We start from the raw sequence: 20,481 nt of genomic DNA, 5'->3' as shown, positions 1-20,481 counted from the left end.
CATAAAAAATCATCCTGGTGCAAGTGGTGACAGTAACCCTTCACATTTCTGCTGAACAAGATCCTAACTGGGGAGTCAGAAAGAAGGCAGAGCCTGCCCACTGCACTGGCCCAAAGTCACAATTTTATTCCGTAGTTCATCAATCCTTTTTCTGCCTAACAGGTTTGACTTTCTCTCTCCTTTATATACTTCCCACCTTCCCATTTTTGCTGGTTCTTGACTAATCAAGGCTCCTCACCTTCCTACTAAAACCTCAAGAGAGAAAAGTTAATTATTGAGGATGATATATGTGACATTAGAGTTTTTTTAATGTATTTATTCCAAGTTTATTCCAAGTACTGTGAATTATATACTATGATCAAGGATGATCTCTGCCTTCTCCTTTCAAATACAAAAATAATCAATGCAAATACTTAAATTGCACTGTGAAAGTCATTAATCTTTCCTGATATTAAAACTAAGATTGCTGCTTTGAAGTGAGGAGAGGTTAAATGACAGTACCAGCCCCCCCAGCAATCATGTCCCTTTCATGGCAAGTTTTCTGGTATAGAACAGCTGTTTTTATTATTATTAATGCTGCACATTGACTAGAAAAATCCGACCTGAATGGGATAAAACCAAACCAGCTGTTTCATCCCCTTTCATCTATCCACGTCTCAAAGGGGGCTTTGTGCACTATCGGTTACCAGCAAAGAGCTGAAAAATCACATGTCACAACGTGGGCACGACATATGTGGGTCAGCCAGGAACCGGCAATCTAGAGCACGGCCAATAGAAATTCTCTGCCCATCCCATCCTCCCCCACTTAATCTTACTGGGCTGAATAGCAGGAATGAAAACAGCCATCACTCCCCCTTTAGTTCTATGGTAAATAAATAAATAGATGGCAAAGGAAGCTTCACCAAAGTAGATGCTGCTCTGAAAGCCCAGGTGAGCAGTAAAATCAGAGAGTATAAAAGATTTTTAACTCTCATAATTAGAAAAAAAAAAAAAAAAACCACAAAATCTGCTACTTTAGATTCATTACATTACTTCTCTGCACAATATAGAAGTCACTCCCTCTTCCCACCACACAAAAAAAATTGCTTCTCCCAGTCCTCTCCCCCCCCAGCCTCCTTAGCCACCAGTTCTGCATACAGTGCTTCTGTCCCCAGAAGAGATACATCAGTGCTGCCCACGAACTCAAGATGACACAAGCTCAAAAATAGAACATTTTAATTACATCCCTCTTTTAATTTCACTTATGAAGAATAATTAGAGAGTAAAAGAAGCCCACACAAAAAACAAAAACATCCCACAGGAACAGAGTAGAACTCACTGCAATTCAAGCACAGCACCCATCTAATGATCCCAGATGTAGTTACTGCTAAAGCTTGGAATTAGTCAGAAAGGCATAAATACACACTGAGCTCACAACCAGGCTCTGCAATAGTTAATTAGCACAACTCTGCCTTGAGATGACACTGCTGGTACCAGGAGATCACACACATAAAGTACATTTCAACCTATTATTTAACCATGGCTCTGACACTCTTCAGAACTACATTTTTAGAAAAACGTAAATACATGAGGTTTTGTAGCCTCATCCCTCAAACAGATCCTTATTTCAAACAGCAATAGCTGCTAAAATTGAATGCAAGGAACACACTGGAGCTGCTGTGTCTTACGTATGTTAAGCTGTAGCTGTAACAACAATATGGCATCTCGTATGTCCTTCAGTCACTCTATAAGGGAGCACAGCTCTTAAGTGAACATACTCAATGTATCAATGAATTGATGAAACAACTGAAGAGCAATCTTATTGCCAAGAACATTAAAGTGCACGTGTGCCATCCCATGAGCCCTGCCAGGCCGCTGCCACACCAGGAGCACACAGCTCCACGTCCACAATGCCAAGAGAAAGAAGAAAGTTATGCTCACTCCGTTATTCCCATGAGACAACAGAGTGTCGTGATGAATTAATGTTATCTACGTAAAATGTGATTTCTGTGGCAAGTCAGCTTCATACAACTGGCCTTAAAATAACCGTTCTGCCCCAGGCCAACGCACTGCTCGATCTCCAGATGCCAAGGCCCACCAGCCCAGCAGCCCGCTCTCACTTCTGCTGCAGTCCACATCAGGGCTTTTTTAATAAAAATTTCAGTGTTGGAACTAAGAACAAGTTCAAAACTAGCTGTATGCCACAGATATGAACTAAGTCTGAACTAGCCAGAAATTTGCATCTGACTGCTTATAAAAAGCCTAATTTTTAGCGCTGTTTAGACGATGAAGGTCATAATGAATTGCAATTATATCAGAACTCAGATATAAAACACTCAAAGTTGACACAAAGAGCAGTTAGAATTTTGATGATGGATACAAAGATAACTGAAAATAATTTCCAACTTGACTGAACAACTCAATCTCTTATAAAGACTGAACACCTGAAAGTGTATCTACACATTCCTGAACTGCTACGTAACAAAAACAGATAAAAATTTGTAACATCCTATGGTTACTGGTTACTATTGGTTCCTATTACCTTCCAAATATTCTACTGGTTACTATTACCTTCCAAATATTAATGCTGTATGATGTGGGAAAGCATCGAAGATAAAATACACAGTCTTTCTTCCAGGGGTAGCACCGTTTAAAAGATTTTCATAGCTCTAATGAAGTGTTAAAGGGGAATGTAATCCAGCCACCTACACCCATGCACATTTCCCTCTCTAACCTTCTGAAATCCAAGTCACAGCTGTAGGAAATGAGGCTCAAAGACTGAGGCAGCCTCCAGCTCCTGCTGTAGACAGGTAGGCAAGGGCAACGGGTGAACTCTGGGTTCCAGATCCAAAGGTGCTGCCTTCACAATGCACAGCTGCCAATTCTTCCATCACATGCCATCCTTCTCTCAGCTTTGCTTTTAATCTTTCTTCTTAACTCACCACTAAACTCCTGATTTGCTGTCTGCCCAGGCTGGATCTTCACATGATGGTCGCTGAAGACCACTGTCTTGGTTATTGCTGGCCATCTGACCTGCAATAGATGGCAGCTGAAGACCACGGCCTTGGCTGCCTTCAGCCACCCCAACCAAAGCTCCACATCCACTGCCACAAGGCTGACTTTGAAGGAGCCAGACCCTGTCCCATTGCCATGCCCCTGTCCCAGTGAGGACATCCCACTGAGGCAGAGATGTGTCACCCTTGGCAGGTCCCTACTTCTCTCCAGTGACTATAAATAGAGCCAGAATAACGAGTTGGGTCTGAGGCAGCTGGAAGTCAGATGCCCAAGTTAAGGCAGATTAATCCTACTTGTCATCTCTGAGTCATGGTTCCTCCCCAGCTTTTCACCTGAGGCTGTACAACTCTGTAAGGCTGTACACAGGAAGGATTTAAAATTACATTCTGGCCAAGAGCGATCTGAGAAATAGAAGATACAAAATTTGACAGTTTTATCATAAATAGCCCTTAGGCCTTCTAAAAAAGAATTTATGCAAGGAAAACAATTACTGACAGAGTACTTTAGGTTTTAATGGGAGTGCAGATTTGCTCTGAAAATTAACTTCAGAATGATACTGTAGGGATATGTTTATTGGTCATCAGTGATAAAGATAAAAGTAGCATTTAATTTGGCTGCCAGGGCTGAAACCTCCATCAACAGGACCAGAGGAAAAGTTGTGATCTGCCTGGTTTGCACAGCCTGTCAGCCCCATCACTAATGCAGCATGAGCTTTGCAATCTTAAGTAGAAGTCGTGCTAAAATTTGCTCCAGTGACAAAAATAAGTAGATGATACTTGAAGTTGCATAGAGAAAGCAATTCTGTTGTAACGATTTTATGCTGTCATTTTAATAGACTATAAATAGATTTAAAAATATTTACCAAAGGCGAAATTCTGCAGGGTTGAAGCTCCCCAGCACTGTTACATAAGAAATAGCTGAAGAACTGAGCACTGAGTTCGACTAACAATACAGCTCTAGAAATAATGTATTCTATTTTCATGCATTCTGTTTTCCCAGTTTTTTAAACTAGTAAGTTTGCACCAATATTTTTCTCTTCAAATAGCATTGACAAATGTCCAGATGAGATGATCTAAGTTGGAATGAAAATTGGCACTTACAGCCCCTTTGTGCCAATCTTCTCTCACTCACTTTCCCAGAAAAAAGTTTTGCCTTAAACCGAATCAAAATTATAAACCAGCAGTTTTAACTGAAATGTTCTTCAGACAATGAATCAGAATTTCTTTGAAGTACTGATGTTGTGGTAATTTCATTTCATTTAAAAGATCTGCGGTACTTGAAATATTTTGGTAAGTAGAATTAGTTACCTGCTGCCACAACCCCAAGGTTCTGAGTCTCTCTTCAACCATGCCCCTCTATCCTGATGTCTTCATGTCCACCACTGCAGAAGTTCAGCAGCACAGACTGAAGCAACCTTCAAGCCCAGAGGAATACACAAACAAGACCCCTCATAGTTCACATTTCTCTTTACTTCTACATCCATGCAGTGAGGAATTATGGCAAGCAGCAAGGCAAAGGCTAGCAGCAACATGATGTTCATGCCTTTGGAGGAAGGCTCAGCAAAACTTGCCCAGACCACAGGATCCAAACTGCTGCTGCTGAGAGCTCCACAGGGATCCTCGTGGTTTGTCAGCCACATCCACCCCCTGCAAAGCCAGGAATGTTACCAGCACAGCAGAAGGGATGCTCCAAGTCTCAGCTTTAAGAGTACCTACAACTCTTTCCAACTCATTTACCCCTCAAAGGTGTTCATAAACACCACATTTTCACCTGCCTACAAGAGCAGCACTTCCAGGCTGCTCTCCATGAACTACCCCACATCGTACAATGAATGGCCAAAGCCTTCTGGTTTGTATCTTCAAGGGGAACAGCCTCTAACTCAGGGCTTCCTCAGCTGGACCCACCCTAAGCTCAACCCTGATGGCATGAGTGAAATGCTAGGATACAAATGCCTGGCTTGAGGATATGGGGCAAACCAGCTCGAGTTTTGCCTTCAACATAAGAAAAGCACAGCCTTCAGTAGTCTATCAACTAGCTACGATACTGAGGTTAGATGATGCCAGGAAATACAATAAAAACCAGAAAGTATTTCTAAATCATCATTTTACACAACAGTCTATTGAAAAAGGATATAAAGTCTGACTCATTGTAATCTTCATACATTTAATGGATTTTTCCACACTCCAGTTGGGCTCCATACCAACAGGAAGAAGGTTATTTTCCTTGGTAAAGATCATTAACAATTCATATGCAGCAGTTTCTCCCATATGTGGCTCATCAGCTGACTGCCTTGATCTATTAACCAGTCTAGTGGTGGGGTTCTAGCTTAAATGAAGAATACATTATTTTATACTTCTAATAATATTACAGAGAATGACATTAAAGCCATTTTCTGTGAAATAAATGTTGATTTTATCCAGAAACATGGTTGTTTAATCATCCTCTACTTAAATGTATTGCTCATTTTTTTCCCTGTCTCTTGTGTGCTTGTGGGGGAAGAAAGAGATGTAGGAGGACATTTGCAAGACATAAAAAGCTTCAGAAGTCTCCAATTGGTACTGTGCACTGACAAAACCTTGTTTCAATTGGCTAGAAGACAAGATAAGAGAGAAAAGGGGGAACTCTGATAGTAAAGAACAGCTTTCTCACTTCTTTCCAATCACTGCTTAGTTTACCAAAAAAGGGAGAAAGGGGTGAAAAAACCTTTTTCCGTCTACATAGAAGAGATTGGGTTTTAATCAAATACTTATTTTAGAAAATGTACAGATCTCAAAGCATTTTTCTACAAATCTCAGCATTCTTTCTATTGCACTTCCTCTGCACTGAATCACCATTTTCTAAGTATCTAGGCTATGGTTATACATAAGCTATTAGCAGAAGAGGAAATTATGATTCCACGTCAGCTTTATGCAAAGTTATACTTACTGAACTGAATTAAATTATTTTTGTAGGAATGAGAAAAGAATGTGCATGATACAGTTCTCTAAGCACTTTATACTGCATGCCCAAGGCCAGATAAAGGTGCTGCCACCAGTGTACAGCAGTGCAGCAGGCCAACAGCCCAACAAAACTGCCAATTAATGACAGCACCCATACTACCACAGCCAAACACATGCTGAAGTATCTGCTACATTCTGGCTATAGTGTTGAGATAGCACAGACATCAGCTTTTCTTCTAAAACACATAAATTTTACTCAATGAAATTACATTTTAAACGTGCACATGAAATCTGCTCGTGACAGAGTCCCAGAGCATTCTCTACATTCTCTAATGCACAAGCAAAATTTACTGTGTCAACGAATTAAAAACCTCTGCAAAAGACCAGGTGAATGGTAAACGAAGTTTCCATGCAATAAGATCTCTTGTTCCAGAGCAGATCTACTTTCAGACAACAGTGACAGAAGGATTCTTAGGATCCAGTAGGATCAAATATGACCTTCAGTTATTACGTCTACCCTCCAGATTCCTAATCCTGCTCTTTGAAACCTGTATCACCTCAGAAAGAAGATAAGCTGAATTGCTCCAACACCAGTATTTAATGGTTTCTGTACTGACATCAAAACATACAAGTTCCTAAGCTGTATAAAGATACTTCCAGAAAACACATACAGGATTTTTGGCTGTTCCCCTATGATCTTCAAATGACCAGAAATACAAATCTTACATACACAGTAATGGGCCATAAAGGGCCATTTGAGCTTTGTTTGTTTTGAGAAGAAACTTGGTTTAAAAACAGTTGTCTTACAATTAGAAAGATGAGGATGGCTCTAGCACAGGGCCCTGCTCCTCCCCTGCCATGCCATGTGGGGCAATAACTCACCGCATGCTGAGAGCCCCCGGCTTTTTGCCTGCCTGTTGGATCTGAATGTAGCTAGGAGATCTAACACAGCATTCTTAGTTCAGTGCTGCTCTAGACAAGGAAAATCCAAGCTTAACACTGTCATATTTTCTGGCACAAAAATAACATACCATCTTGTCAGCAAGATGAAATCAGCTTGGTGGTCACAGAACTGAGGTGAAATCAATTAGAGTCTTTCTCTGAATGGAAAGGATGACTGACAATGAGAGCACTCAGGAGTTATTTATAAGTGGATTGGCTGATTTTACAATAGACACATATCATATAAGAACACCTCCAAGTTACTTAGAAAATGTAAATCTTGCTCCTGTATCAAGCAAAACAAATGAAAGTTGTATTTTAGTTCCAGTAAAACAGTTTAGGCCTGTGAGAAAGGTAGGCTGCTTTTCCCTTTTCTTTGGGCACTGAGATTTTCAGAGTGACTGAGGAAATTATTTCAGTAGCCCTGAAGGAAGAACCGTAGCCAAGAAGTCAGGCAGCTTCTACAACAGTTCCATGGATTTGAGATTTTATTTCAGAGCGTTTGATCCTGATTCAGATGGACCCTATTTGAAATTCAGCCTTTTCTTTGCCCCAGCACACCTGAATTGCTTCAGCTGTAACAACCATCGGCTTCTTCATTTGAATGAGTACTAGGGGAAGGGAGAAGACTATTCTGATCATGCAAACAAAAGCATGTTTAAATTGGATGTGATCAGAACCGTGAAAACAAAATGTGAGCTGGAGGAAGCAAGATTTTTACAGGTAGCTGACTTCTGGGAGGGAAATACCATCCTGAGGTCTGCTATCAGACAACACATCCGATACATAACAAAATGACACTGAGGAGCTGTCCCAAAATACTGCAGCATATGCAGGGGTTGATCAGAGGCTCCAAGCATGACCCTGTTCTGCGGGCCTGCCAGCTGGGAGCACATCCCCATGTCGAGCTGGGCTCCACAGCAGCCACCCAGTGCTGAGCAGTGCGAGGCCTCCAAGCACAGGTGTGCTAACACAAGTGAGTATGTAGAGTCCTATCGCTGTGGGGCCTATACATGTGTCACCTTCATCCCAAATGACAGGACTGAAATGGGACTGGCATTATGTGCACGCTAACATCTTCAGCACTCAGATAACTTCTTAAGGTTGACAGTGATGATACCATTTCTGCAGCCTAATTTATTGCCTGTGTGGGAGCAGACTGGGGAAAAGAAAAGGCTATTCAACAGTCTGGACACCTCTATCTGCGGGAACAGACAGATGAGCAGCCCAAACCTGCAGCATTTCTTCACAGCACACATTCGTTGTGCCTCAGACCGGAGATCTGGCACTCCTCCTCATCAGTATGCACACGTCTCCTAACGAGGAGGTTTGTGCCGAACAAAACATTAGTTCTACAACTGCACTTGTCTGAATCAACACTGCAGACAGTTTATATTAATTTCACACTAAAAGCAAACTAATTAGCTACATTTATTACAAGCAACATCGCTCACTGCGCTTTCAGCAGCTGTGCTGCTTCCATCACTCTGCCTCCTCTTCACAGCTCAGGTGATGCAGGGAAAGCCCCAACTCATGCTGATTTTGGAGCCAACACTGCAGCACAGAGACAGAGAAAAATGTGACAGAAAACAATTCAGGGCAATCCCCTCCTCTAGTCCCATCAGCTCCTGTGGGTGAGGAATAAATGGGCTTAATGGTCAGTTACCCAAGCATTTAAATGATTCCTAGGTAAAATGAAGTGTGATTCCAACAAGCTCCATGTAGTTGGTACTTGTGTGACCATTCCAGCCTCCCCAAATGCGATAATTAACTCACATGGTGAAATCCCAGCTGAAAGGAAACCAAGAGCAATACCTCATTACCCCGAGGCCATAGTGACCTTTAATTCTCCTATGTAGGCTCCACAAATCCTGTTCAGACTAAGTCCCTTATTATGAAATTACGATAAGCACTTTGTTTTTTCCAGACCATTGTTTCTAGAAATCAGTTCTGGAAAACAAATCCTACCCACATAGTCTGTAGGGATTGGCAGACTCACAATTCAGCTCTTCCCAGAGAGCATAAAATTACAATCAACAGCATTCAGCTGGCATTCAGTGCTCTCTGCAAGGAGACAAAGCTGTTGTTCAAGTATTGCACGGCTATTGCTGCTTAGCTATTTAAAAAAAAAAATCTTGTGCTTAAAACTAAAATACAAGATTATAACCTGGGATTTTTTTACCTAATCATCTGTCCTGGTAATTTGTTCTGTTTTGTGCGCGTCACGGTTCCTATTATTTCTCAATTTGCTAATCTCTTGCTGAATAAGTTCACGGTATTCATAATTTCATATCAATTATGCATTGCAATCAGCGGTAACAAGAATTCTCACTGGAAAATCAGACCCAGCTCTCCAGCACCTTCCATATCCCTTGCCCCTTCCTTGCCCCCATCAACAGTCACCACCTGCGGAGCAAGGAATGAGGCCTTGGTGGGCCAAGGGGCAGCCCCTATGCCACCTGAGCTGCAGCTGCCCTAAACCCCATCTGCTGTGTGACCAGCAATTTCATTCTTTCTAGGAAGGCTTTTAGGCCTATTGCCAAAACACACTTTCCGTTGTTTCTGCCTCGTGTCACCGCCACAACCAGAGGTCGGGGCCTACCACAAAGCACACGCACACCCAGTCAGCACACACAGCCCTGCTGCTCCACTGGTGCTGCAGCTGCCCAGGCCCACAGCACCCAGGCAGGCAGAGATGCCCAGCACAGCGGTGCTCAGCACTGCAGTGTCTCCCACAGCTCCTTCCTCCCTCCTACCAAGCGCCGCAGCCCGCATGGGTCATGCTGAGCCTGGTGCATTCTGGGGTGAAAGTCTGATTTTTCAAGGCAGATTAGATACACTAGGACTCGCTTTAATTACAGGCACTAATCCACAAGGACAGGTGCAGAAAACACAAGCTTACTGCTGTTTCAAGACTTTGCAATGGTCTACTGGAGTCAGTATGTGCTCCCTTCCAACGACACGGCCCTCCTGTTTCTAGCCATGGTGAGTGCAGCAGCACGAAACAGCAAACCTCCACCTCTGAGTGCTGCTCAGAACCCAGCCCTAGAAGAAGCACTTCCATCACAAATCCAGCTTCTGGCTCCCCTTGTTGCTTTGCTTTCACTTCATATATTCATTTTGTCAGAGGCATTACAGGTAAGATGTACCAGTTTCATCACACAGAATATCCCAAGTTGGAAAGGATCCACAAGGATCATCAAGTCCAACCTCTGGCTCAAAAGTAAAATTAAAGTAAAGTAAAATTAATTCCTAACACCTTCCTAATGAAAGGCACCTTACCATCACACTACTAAATGAAGCTCGGAGCACATGTCTGACAAGCTCTCTGGGTTCTCGTTCTCACCCCCTGCCCCTCTGCTGGGGAGTGGGAAAGATGGGAGCTGAATTTCTGCAAGATTTCCTGATCCTGCAGTCCAGATTAGAGATCCAACTGTATGGCCATTGCTCTGGTTGAGCAAACAACTCCTTCTGAGGCCAAAAATCATAATCTGGATCATTAGGCAGAGGAATTGCTACTGAAAAAATAAGATGTTTCTCCCCTCCAGCAGCTAAGCCCAGCACTGTGTTCCCAGCCTTTGCCAGCTCAGGGAACACCCCCATTATCAGGCCTCAGGTGGACTGCCAGGCCAGACGCCACAGGCAGTTCTGCAGACAAGGTGCACGTGAAGTTCTTATGCCTTCATCCATTCCTGCTGCACAAACACATGCAGGATGGAGGATGGTGCATTTCTGGGGAAAGTTGCATAGCTAAGGTCAGACAATGCCTATGTTCACACTATGCTGAAGCAACAAACTCACCAATATAGCTCCATAATAAATCTCCCTCTTTTTCCATCATGGAAAAATTCGTGAAGCCTCGGCATTTACAACCTACAGTTCTTTCTTATAAGCCAATGGGATCAATCTTCTTAATCTAAACTTCATGGTACGGCTTCAATGGGTACTATTAAACATGTGAAGGAATTCCCACATGCATCCAATGGGGCAAAATCTATACGGAAGGGGAAAATGTTTTTCATAACCCAAATCCCTTCCCTCTCCCCTCCTGACCCACAAAGCAGAACTACGCAGTATCTTCAAAACAGAACAATGCCAGCAGAAAAATGAAAATGAATTATACTGAACACTAAAAACCATAGATTGGCACATTACTATACTTTCCCATACACATAATTTCCTAAGCCAACCCCTCAACATATTTCCAATTATGTAAATTATTTACATAATTAAGTCAAATTTAGTAATTTTTTTTTTTCTTTTTTCAACTGGTCAGAATTTGCATTATCTTCAGAAATTCTGCTGTCACGTCGATTTCATTTCTGTAAGCTCAATTACGGCAATCCTCTAAGCCTCTCTGGTTTCATTAGCTTAGTTTGATTCTTCTCAGGGAAATTTAGGGCAAATTTTAGTGTAGTTCAGGACCTAAGAGGCATTCTGACTCCAGTATTTTAGTATTTCATCAGCATGTTTGGAAAGTCCAAACATAAAGACACACATCCAGAAAGTCTAAGCTATATACAAACACTACGATGCAGGCATAAACAAATCACTTGCTGCAGCATCTCCAATGCCAATCCTTTCTTTGTGGAAATTATGTAACATTTCTTCATCCAATATATATTCTTCTGTTCCTTTTCCACCTAACCACTGCTTTACCCACTGGGGCTATAGAGTTTACACAAACCTCTCAAGGACTCATAAAGCACCAATTAAAATCTGATCTTTCTGATCTCCCCTGTTTCAGTCCTTCCACCTTCTTTTTTAGGAGGTGGGCTAGCAGCTCTTAAAAAGGATCTAGCTGCTTTACCACAGCCCTGGTAAGGCAGGAAGAGAGACAGATGGCTGTCAGCAATTTCTTGTGTTCAGCTGATGCCAGCTCAGAGAACAATTGTGAATGGCTGAAAGACTGACATAAAAACATCTTGATAAACAAAGAAACAAATAACCCTTGAACTATTTGTTTGCTGAAATGCTGTCATAGCTGAAACACTAACCGTGCAAACATTCATTAAATCTAAAGGCTGTACAGTCCATACAGGATGCAAAACTAGCTCCATAAATTAGCACACTCCAGAGCTCAAAAGGGCAAATGGAAGAAAAATCTGCGTGTTTGTTTAAATTGCATAGCATGCTCAATTCAGCTGTTCACAAGGCAAAGAGTATGCCTCACTGATATAAAAGTCCCAATGAAATCAATATATTTATTTGTGTGATAATATAGAAATAACTCAGCTTACAGATAAATTGTCTCCATCCAAGGAGAAACATCTTCCTTAAATATCATACCAAAATGTAAATGAAGCAGTGGGCTTGTACCATGTAATTTAAATGAAGAGGATTAAGATTCAATTTGGCATGTCAAGATGCAAGAGTACCTCCTATAGATGCGAGGAAGAGAAATGCAATGCCAGAGTACCACCGTGGCAGCCAACAGCTCCCTTCAGAATCAAAGAATCACAGAGTCATAGAATGGCTTGAATTGAAAGGGACATCAAAGATTACCTAGTTCCAACCTCCTGCTGTGGGCAGAGTTGCCAGCTGCTGCGTGAGACACGACATCAGACTGCCCAGGGCCCCATCTAACCTGGCCCTGAACACCTCCAGGAATGGGACACCCGCAACCTTTCTGGGCAGCTGTGCCAGCACCTCACCACCCTCTTTTTAGAATGACAAGGATAAGAAGTCTCTGCTGTATTTACAGAATTCAAATTGCAGGGTTGTTCTCCCAAATTAGTCATCAAAATCATCTGCTTAGAACAAGGCAGCATGCTGGGCAAAGGGCAGCAGGCCCTCACTGCAGTGCTGCTTTACAAATCTGTGGTCCCACTCATGTCATTCATGGAACAGAGACTATTGCTTGCACTGTGATGGAAACATCCTCAGTGTCCAGTGGGAGAGCTGTTAATTCAGTGAGGTACGCTCTGTTATTCCTTCCAGTATCTTCATGCTTACAATACATCCAGCTACAGCTGAAAGCAGTGATAGTACAGATACCGAGGTCCAGGTGGCAAAACAAAGTCTTGGGTACATCTTGCAATCTCTTTTTTCCCCAGGGACAAATGTGGCCTCAGAGGTAAACCAGCTAATCGGTACACAGCAAAGATCTCCAGACACACCTCCAATGTGCCTTAAGTTTCAGCCATGTCTGGGCCACACAATACAAAGAGCACACACAGCAGTTACAGATGAGGCCTCCAGAGCTTCAGGAAAGTTGTGCTGCAGCCCAGGCAGGGAGCAGGCTGGTTTCTCTGACCAGCATCTACATAAACACCTTGCAAGAAAATTCTGCTCCTCTAAGAATAAAACATCAATCCCACAAGACAAAAATGCTGCAAAATACAAAGCCTAACCTGTCAACATACGCAAGCACAGACCTTTAGGTCTGAAACCAAAATGCCTATCCTGAAGACCCTCTCCACACAGAGGAATGCTTCCTGCAGCTATCCCTGGGGATGTGCAGCCACTGCCCCAAGGACTCGCAGCAGCCCTGCCTCCCACAGGAGCACCTCACAGGACCCCAGTGGCATGACTGCTGGGATCACAGCTTGCAGGGACACTGCTAGGGAACAGCTCCAATAAGTTGGGGACCAGGAACTGCTGGTCCTTTCCTTTTCTGTTCTGGACACATCAGGAGGTCAGGAAAAGAGGAACATACCTGGCAATAATCCTAGATGCAGGCCAGCCATGAACAAATACTCTGACCTCTGTCATTTTCTCTTCTAGTAAGCACACCTTGAAAGCGAATCAGCCATGATGCAATGGATTCCCTGTGATGCATTTACCCACAAACTAGGAGTTGGCTAACTGTAAAAACTGTAATGAAGCTTTTGGCCTCTGAAGTCAAAAGTAAAAGGACTATAAGAAACATATTTTATTCCAACAGTAACAAAAGAACCCAATGTTTCTTGCATAAATTCAAATAAAATCCTTTGCTACTTTGCCAGCTCTGTATACAGTACTTAAAAACCCACATAACAAGTTACTTGGATTTCTGGTACACATAAATGTTCCAATTAAAATCCATTTTTCTATTGTCTAGCCATAGAAAGAGACACTAAGTCAGTCTTTCTAAGGCCTGATCAGAAATCTTATCAAAATCAATACTGAGTTTCTCCAGTTGTCTCATAACTATCTGATATCCACTCCCAGACAAGAGATGCAGACAGGCACTCCTGGACCATATTCACTCAAGTCCTCAGATGTCTAAAAAAGCAAACAGATGAATTCTGTCACAGAAAGCCCATGCCTCTCCACTGATCACACGTGGATCCTGTTATATAATCAGAGGCAGACATCTACCCATCTGACATGGTGCAGCTGGGGCAGGTCCAGGGGAGGGCCATAAAGATCAGAGGGCTGGAACACCACTCCTGTGAAGAAAGGCTGAAGCAGCTGGGTGTGTTTAGCTTGGAGATGAGAAGGCTCCAGGGAGATCCCACTGTGTCATTACTGTACTTCAGGGGAGCACAGAATCTGAAAGGGGACTAATTTTTTACATGGTCTGATAGTGAGAGGACAGGGGGAAGAGTATTAAACTAAAAGGGGAGATTTGGGTTACATGTTAGAAGGAATCTCTTATATCAGAGAGTGGTGAAGCACTGAAACAAACTGTGGATGCTCCATCCACGGAGGTGTTCAAGGCCAGTTTGGATGGGACCTGGGCAACCTGATATCACAGGTGGCAACCCTGCCCATGGCAGGGGTTTGGAATTCAATATTTAAGATCCCTACCAACTCAAGCATCCTGTGCTTCTATCTAACTCTCTACACAATTCACAGCTTCAGTAGCTTTGACAGAGTGTATCCCAAGACCTCTGCAGCCTTCAGCCAAAATTAACCAACATCCTGCTGGCTGGCAAAATAACAATTGAACAGACTCCTCCAGCTTTCCTGCTACGTCAGGGCTGAGCTATCACAACCACCTAGCACCTGCAGTGTATTGTCCTGTGGTAAGTCTGCAACTCACAGAAAAATGTCTCTTTGTGTTCTAGAACAAAAAAGCATTTCAAGATGTTATATAGAATAGAAATGCCAAATAAGAGAAATGCCAAAACACAAGCATTTTTAAAATATCATTTTAAAAAATAATATTCCATACGGAATCTAAAATCAAGGGTCCTGGAGAAAACATCTCTAGCTGAGTAGCTAGAACATATGAAAATCCCAGCTTGTGACAGACCACACTGTGGTCTCCTCCCTCATATGACTGCACACAGCAGAATGACTGAACAGGGCAGGCAAGCAGTTTACCTCCAGTCTGCCCTCATTTTGCTGACGGACTCACCGGAACCTGTACACCATGCTCTCTTGGTTACATCTTGTTGTGGGTTTTTTTTTCCTAAATTTATTAAAAGCCATCTTTATTTTTGGTTGGTTGGTAAGTGTCCTATAGCTTAGTACTGTTACCTAACCAACATGCCAGTGCTGAGAAAACCTGTAGGTCAAACCAGGCACTCAGCACTTGTACAGCAGACAAGAGTATATATGACCAAGAGACATGAGACACAAAGCTAGTGAAATAAATACAGGAGACAGCAATGACTTCAAGTCAAGTTTGTCATGATACCAATGAGACCAGCTTGGGGACACCAGGAGCCTACACACTGACTTCATCCTATCAGCAGTGTTAATGAAGGTATTTTGCTTTCTCAATGCTTATATTTTACCACGACTTCTTACTGAATTTCAGGTCTGGACATGAAATGATTACAAAATTGAAGCAGTCTGCATTCATGTAGTTTGTCAGCTTCACAGAGAAGCATGACCTGTTCTCATCAGGCAGCATCCCTGTGCATATCTGTATATGCAGAATATTTGCTCCCAAAGCGTACAGAACGATGCTTCTGTCCACAGGCAAGTCAGTATATGCTATATTTGCATGCACTTCTAAGAAACAGGTAAAGCTATACACACACATCAGATAAAATGAATAGATCAATGGAAACCATAAGTGGAATTCTTCTTGTGTGATGGCCTGAAGAGGCTTATCCTGCATGATGCCAAGTGCTTCCTGTGGGTTGAAAGTGACTCTTGTGCAGCCAGGAGATCTGTCAGCACTACAGCACACACCTCCTCCTTCCTCCTCCTGCAGTGTCTGCTTGCCAGGGCTTTCTCTGAAGCTGGAATGTGAAGTCTTTGGGGTTGAAATAGTTTCTTCTTAAATATTTGCATAATAAATTAGAGTAAAAGGACTTGATTCTGACTGCAACCATAAAAAATGCTGTATTAAACATCAATAAATATCAGCATTGCAGATTTACATGGTTCCTCAGAACGATTCAGATTATGGCAGGGCTCGTCTCCTTCATCTCAACTCAAACATCCTCGAGACGGCTGGAAACAGACACATCATTTTACTTTCCACCCTACCTGTTTGTTCCTAGGGGGGACAGCACCACATCTCATGCACCAGCTTTCATTTCTCACATCTGCTTATACTTAAACAACTATGACAGCTATTGCTTCTTACTTTTGCTTCCCAAAACACAAAATAGCAGTGGTTACAACTACACACAACTATAATTAATTAAGAATCTACACCATTTACCAGATCAGAAAAACGCCCAAGAGGCCCCACAGGACAAACTACCTCCCACCCCTCCAGCAGTACGTCCCAGCAGAGCAAACAGCCATGATAAAACTGCAAAACATGGAGCAAGAAGACTGGCAGGAAGAAGAAAGAGAATGCCAATGCAGTAGCCAGTCTGCCTGCAAGTCCTGTGAGGGAAACTATCAGCACTCGATGTAACAAATAGCACTTTGCTCCCAAAGTCCTGAGAGAGGTCAAAGGCAGCCAATTTGGTTATTTGGCAATTTAAATTCTTGGGTTCCACATAAATCTTGGCAGAAATGTGAAGACTTCTATTGTCTAGGAACACGTCCATCACCACACAACAGGATTTGATAGCATTAAAACAACAGGTCTTGCACTGGCTGGAATACATCACAGAAGTAGCAGCTCCCCTTAATTAATGAAGTAATACCTGAAGAAACACTAATCTATGCAGTTAAAGACAGACAAAAAGAAAAATGTGTCTTACCACATAGTATATGAAATCCAAGTGTTTAGTAAACCTTTATAAACAATGGGATCTGAATGCCAGAAACCCGTGACAAGGAAATGGCACCGAAGAACAGCGCTGAAGGACACGTCCCACCTCAGTACCTGAGAAGTTCAGCCTCCTCTGGTCTGCCAGCCTCTGAGATGGCACTGAGCTGGTAAAAAGCCTCAGTTAGAGGCAGTGCTCCTATTGCTCTCAGTACAGAGAATGAGGATCAGCTGGATCTGTGCTGCACAGAGAGCAGCCAGCACAGCGGGACAGGACGGGATGGACATGATGAGCTGAGATGCGTTTTGGGTGACCCAAAGGAAGAGAGAAGAGGCTGGGGATCTGCTGCTCAGCCACCTTCATACTTCAGAGCCATCACACTTCATGGCAGGGAACACACCAAACAAGCTAGGTAAAACACCAGGGCCTCTTGCAACCATGTACAAAATACAGATGGTGAAAATGGCACAGTTAAATCTACGTAACTGTAAAATCCAGGATTTTATTGTCCCAGAGATCAAAGAAGTAGAAATTAAGCATCCTTCATGTCATTACGAGGATGTAGGCAGCTCTTACCCATTATACCTGCTATGTCTCGACTTAGAACTCCCCAGCTGCCAAGTGTGGCCAAAGACTTCTCCCTCAGTGCCCATGTGCAGATCAGCCATCCCTTGCTAGTGTTAAATAAATGCTAACCACCGAGATAACTAGAGAATTTGATTTATATCTGTTAAATCGTTGGAGCAGCGCTCATTGTTCCCCTCATTCCCAGCTGGTAGCTGAATATTGTTTTTCCACTGCTAGATTCTTGAGACACTTTTTTTGTGCGTGGTTGGCAGGTCTGAAAATATTTCTTGGGATATAAGCTGTCATCTATCTGTCTTACGTGAAAATTAGGTCATTTGAGCTCCTCAAATACAATTCTTCCTAAAAAAAAGTTTTGCTAACAACATACAAAATGATAACACACGGGTGTATTTAAATCAAACACGACTACAGGCAAGCTCTACACTGGAGAACACACAAGAGTCTGTGAAGCGATTTTACCACCATTTATGGCATTAATTGTTTCTTTATCTTACAATGCCCATACGAAGAGAGAAAGACACAGCAAGATTCTCCTATTGGGATTATTTATCAGGATACAGCAGCTCCAATCTCAGGGTGCATTTCCTGACTCATTCATGTGAAGCCAGTCTGACTTGCTCACCTTCAGAGCATCCCTTGCCAAGCCACAGAGACTGCACCTGAACTACACACACAGTGCTGTGCCCTGCTGCCTCACCTGCTTCTTCCAGGCTCTAATAGGGAAAAGCAGCAGCCACCACAGCCACTTTTCCATTTAGCTTGACTTCACTGCTGCCATACAATTCTTCATGCCTCTACCTGAGAGCTCTGACCTTTCAGGCCTTTCTTAATTACTACCTATTTTCCAGGTCACTAATTGTGTTTCACAACACTTGGTTCTTAGAAAAAGCACTGCCAAGATCAATCCCTTCCCACATCCCGTTTCTTTCATATTTGAGCTTTAAAGAATCAAAGTCTTCCAAATTTTCTTTTGAAACCATTTCTCTGAGAATACATCCAAAATGTTATTACTACAATTTGAATCTTAACGTTTTTCTCTTTTATTATATAGTAGGAAACCACAGGGGGAACAAGAGCACCTTGTGATGCACAGAGTCCAAAGTGTGTCGGTTATGCTCAGCACGAAGTACAAGACAGGAGATTAAAGTATGCACACTTCTAAATTTTAAAAAATATACAACCAGAAAATTCACACATACCTACAACAAAGGACTCTGAATAATTATCAAATAGCCAGATCAAAAAATGCAGCATTTAAATAGTTTCTGACATAAATCAGATAAATCAGCTTCATTCAGTATACAGAATTACTTGATCGAGATAGTTTTCCTTCAGCCTGAAAGGAATTACAGCACACTGGTAATGTCCCCAAGAAAGCATGGTCCCCTCTCAGCATGACCAAACAAACACAGGAAGGCACTGCCAGGCATTCCAATGCTGCCAGCCGCAGTGCCCGCGGTGAGCTCACCCATGGGCGCTCCATTGCCTGCAGTGGGAATCCTTGCACGCTGAAGCTGACGCAGGCTCCAGGCTTCAGCACATAAATCAGAGCGTGCTACAAAATCCCTGTACTATTTTTCACTTCTGCCAAAACTGCCTATCGCTGCAGACTGCTGGCCATGGGCCGGGGACCTCATCTGCCCCAGATCCCATTGCCTTTAGGCCCCAGACTTGTTTCAGATGCACAGAACGATTCCAGTGTGTAGTATGAACAAAGGCAGCATTTGTCTTCCCGACATCATCATTTAAGTACAATGCTGAATATGTTCTTAAGCCTGAATGTACTCAGCCAGACTGTTGAGAAATGTAATTAGAGAAAGAAAATACAAGTCAGTTGTGAGTAACCAAGCAATTTTGGATGTTTCAGAACTGGCATAAAGCAATCAAGCAAAAGGATCCCGTTTGGGACACAGTGGCACCTCTGGCAGAAGGGACACAGATGTCTTTTCTCAGCAACTGATATGCTAGATCTGTAGGAGCAGAGCTGCAAAGGAGCAATCTGAAATAAGATGACATTTTCCTTCAGTTCTGGACTAACAGAAAAAATGTCCCTACAAATATATCCAAGCATCCCTTTCTCAAGATGACAGTGATGAGAAAAAAAACACTAAATGCATTTGACTCAAATTAGTCTTTTACTTTATAACCAGGAACTGCTCTTGTTTTGTTTTCAAACTAAATAACTCTTCAGTGCCCAGTTACACTGCAATGTTTAATGCCTAGAAAAGATTTTGAGTGGGATTATCACTCACTAAGAACCCCACTAATCACTGTAATTAAAACACTATTTAAACAACTATTTTGGTATTAAAACTATTCTCCACAGTCTTAGTTTCAATGCTATTAATTCACTGTTAAGTTCCTTTTAGTAACAAGAAGAGAAGTTTTGTTGAGAAACTCCTTAATCACACAGTAAATATTTTAGTTCTAATGCTGACATTGAAGTTCTTAACAAGAAAATCCATTTACTTTACTTTGGATAAGAAGGAGACTTTTGACCCCCTCACATCTCACTACACCAAGCACTACTCTGGGTAGAATCCAGTTCTATTCAGCTACACTTGTAGAGCTTCAAAGCAACTGTGTGGTCCTGTACATCCATAAAAAAAGAATGACAAAAGGCCCCACCTTCCTATCTCTGTTCAGAAATGGCACAGCTCAGATCTGCATTGGCCATAGGATGCATCAGGCAGCACAGGAAATAGAGGATCACAGCCACAGATCAGGCTGCTGCAGCATTCCCATACCCTGATGAGAGTAGATGGCTTCCATACAACGTGATCAGTCAAGTGCACCATAAACCTTTCCTTGCTTTCCTGCCATTCATCTACATTGAAATCGACAATGCAACGTCAGAAGTGTAACTAATACCACCAAGGAGGCAGCAGCCAGAGCATTTGGATAGTTCTCAACTCCTCCTCAGCCTACAAAGCACATCAGAAGAGGGTGCTCCTTAAACACTGATG

General features: G+C 42.5%; 1 protein-coding gene across 6 annotated transcripts in view; it reads right to left on the bottom strand.

The window, feature by feature from the left end:
• DIP2C (DIP2 acetate--CoA ligase C (putative)) overlaps positions 1–20,481 on the bottom strand; it is a 292,787-nt gene that overhangs the window by 214,867 nt on the left and 57,439 nt on the right. The window contains exon 1 of one of the 6 annotated variants that reach the window (XM_090143120.1): positions 2,714–3,457. The exons of the other annotated variants lie outside the window; for them this stretch is intronic. The gene's annotated coding sequence lies outside the window, so the exon portion shown is untranslated. Of the gene's footprint in view, positions 1–2,713; positions 3,458–20,481 lie in introns of those variants that run through there. 6 annotated transcript variants of the gene reach the window in all.

The sequence above is a fragment of the Phasianus colchicus genome, chromosome 6, assembly GCF_987193195.1.
Source record: "Phasianus colchicus chromosome 6, bPhaCol1.hap1.1, whole genome shotgun sequence".
In the NCBI taxonomy this organism is placed as follows: Eukaryota; Metazoa; Chordata; class Aves; order Galliformes; family Phasianidae; genus Phasianus; species Phasianus colchicus.
This window is presented reverse-complemented; position numbering and strand designations above follow the sequence as displayed.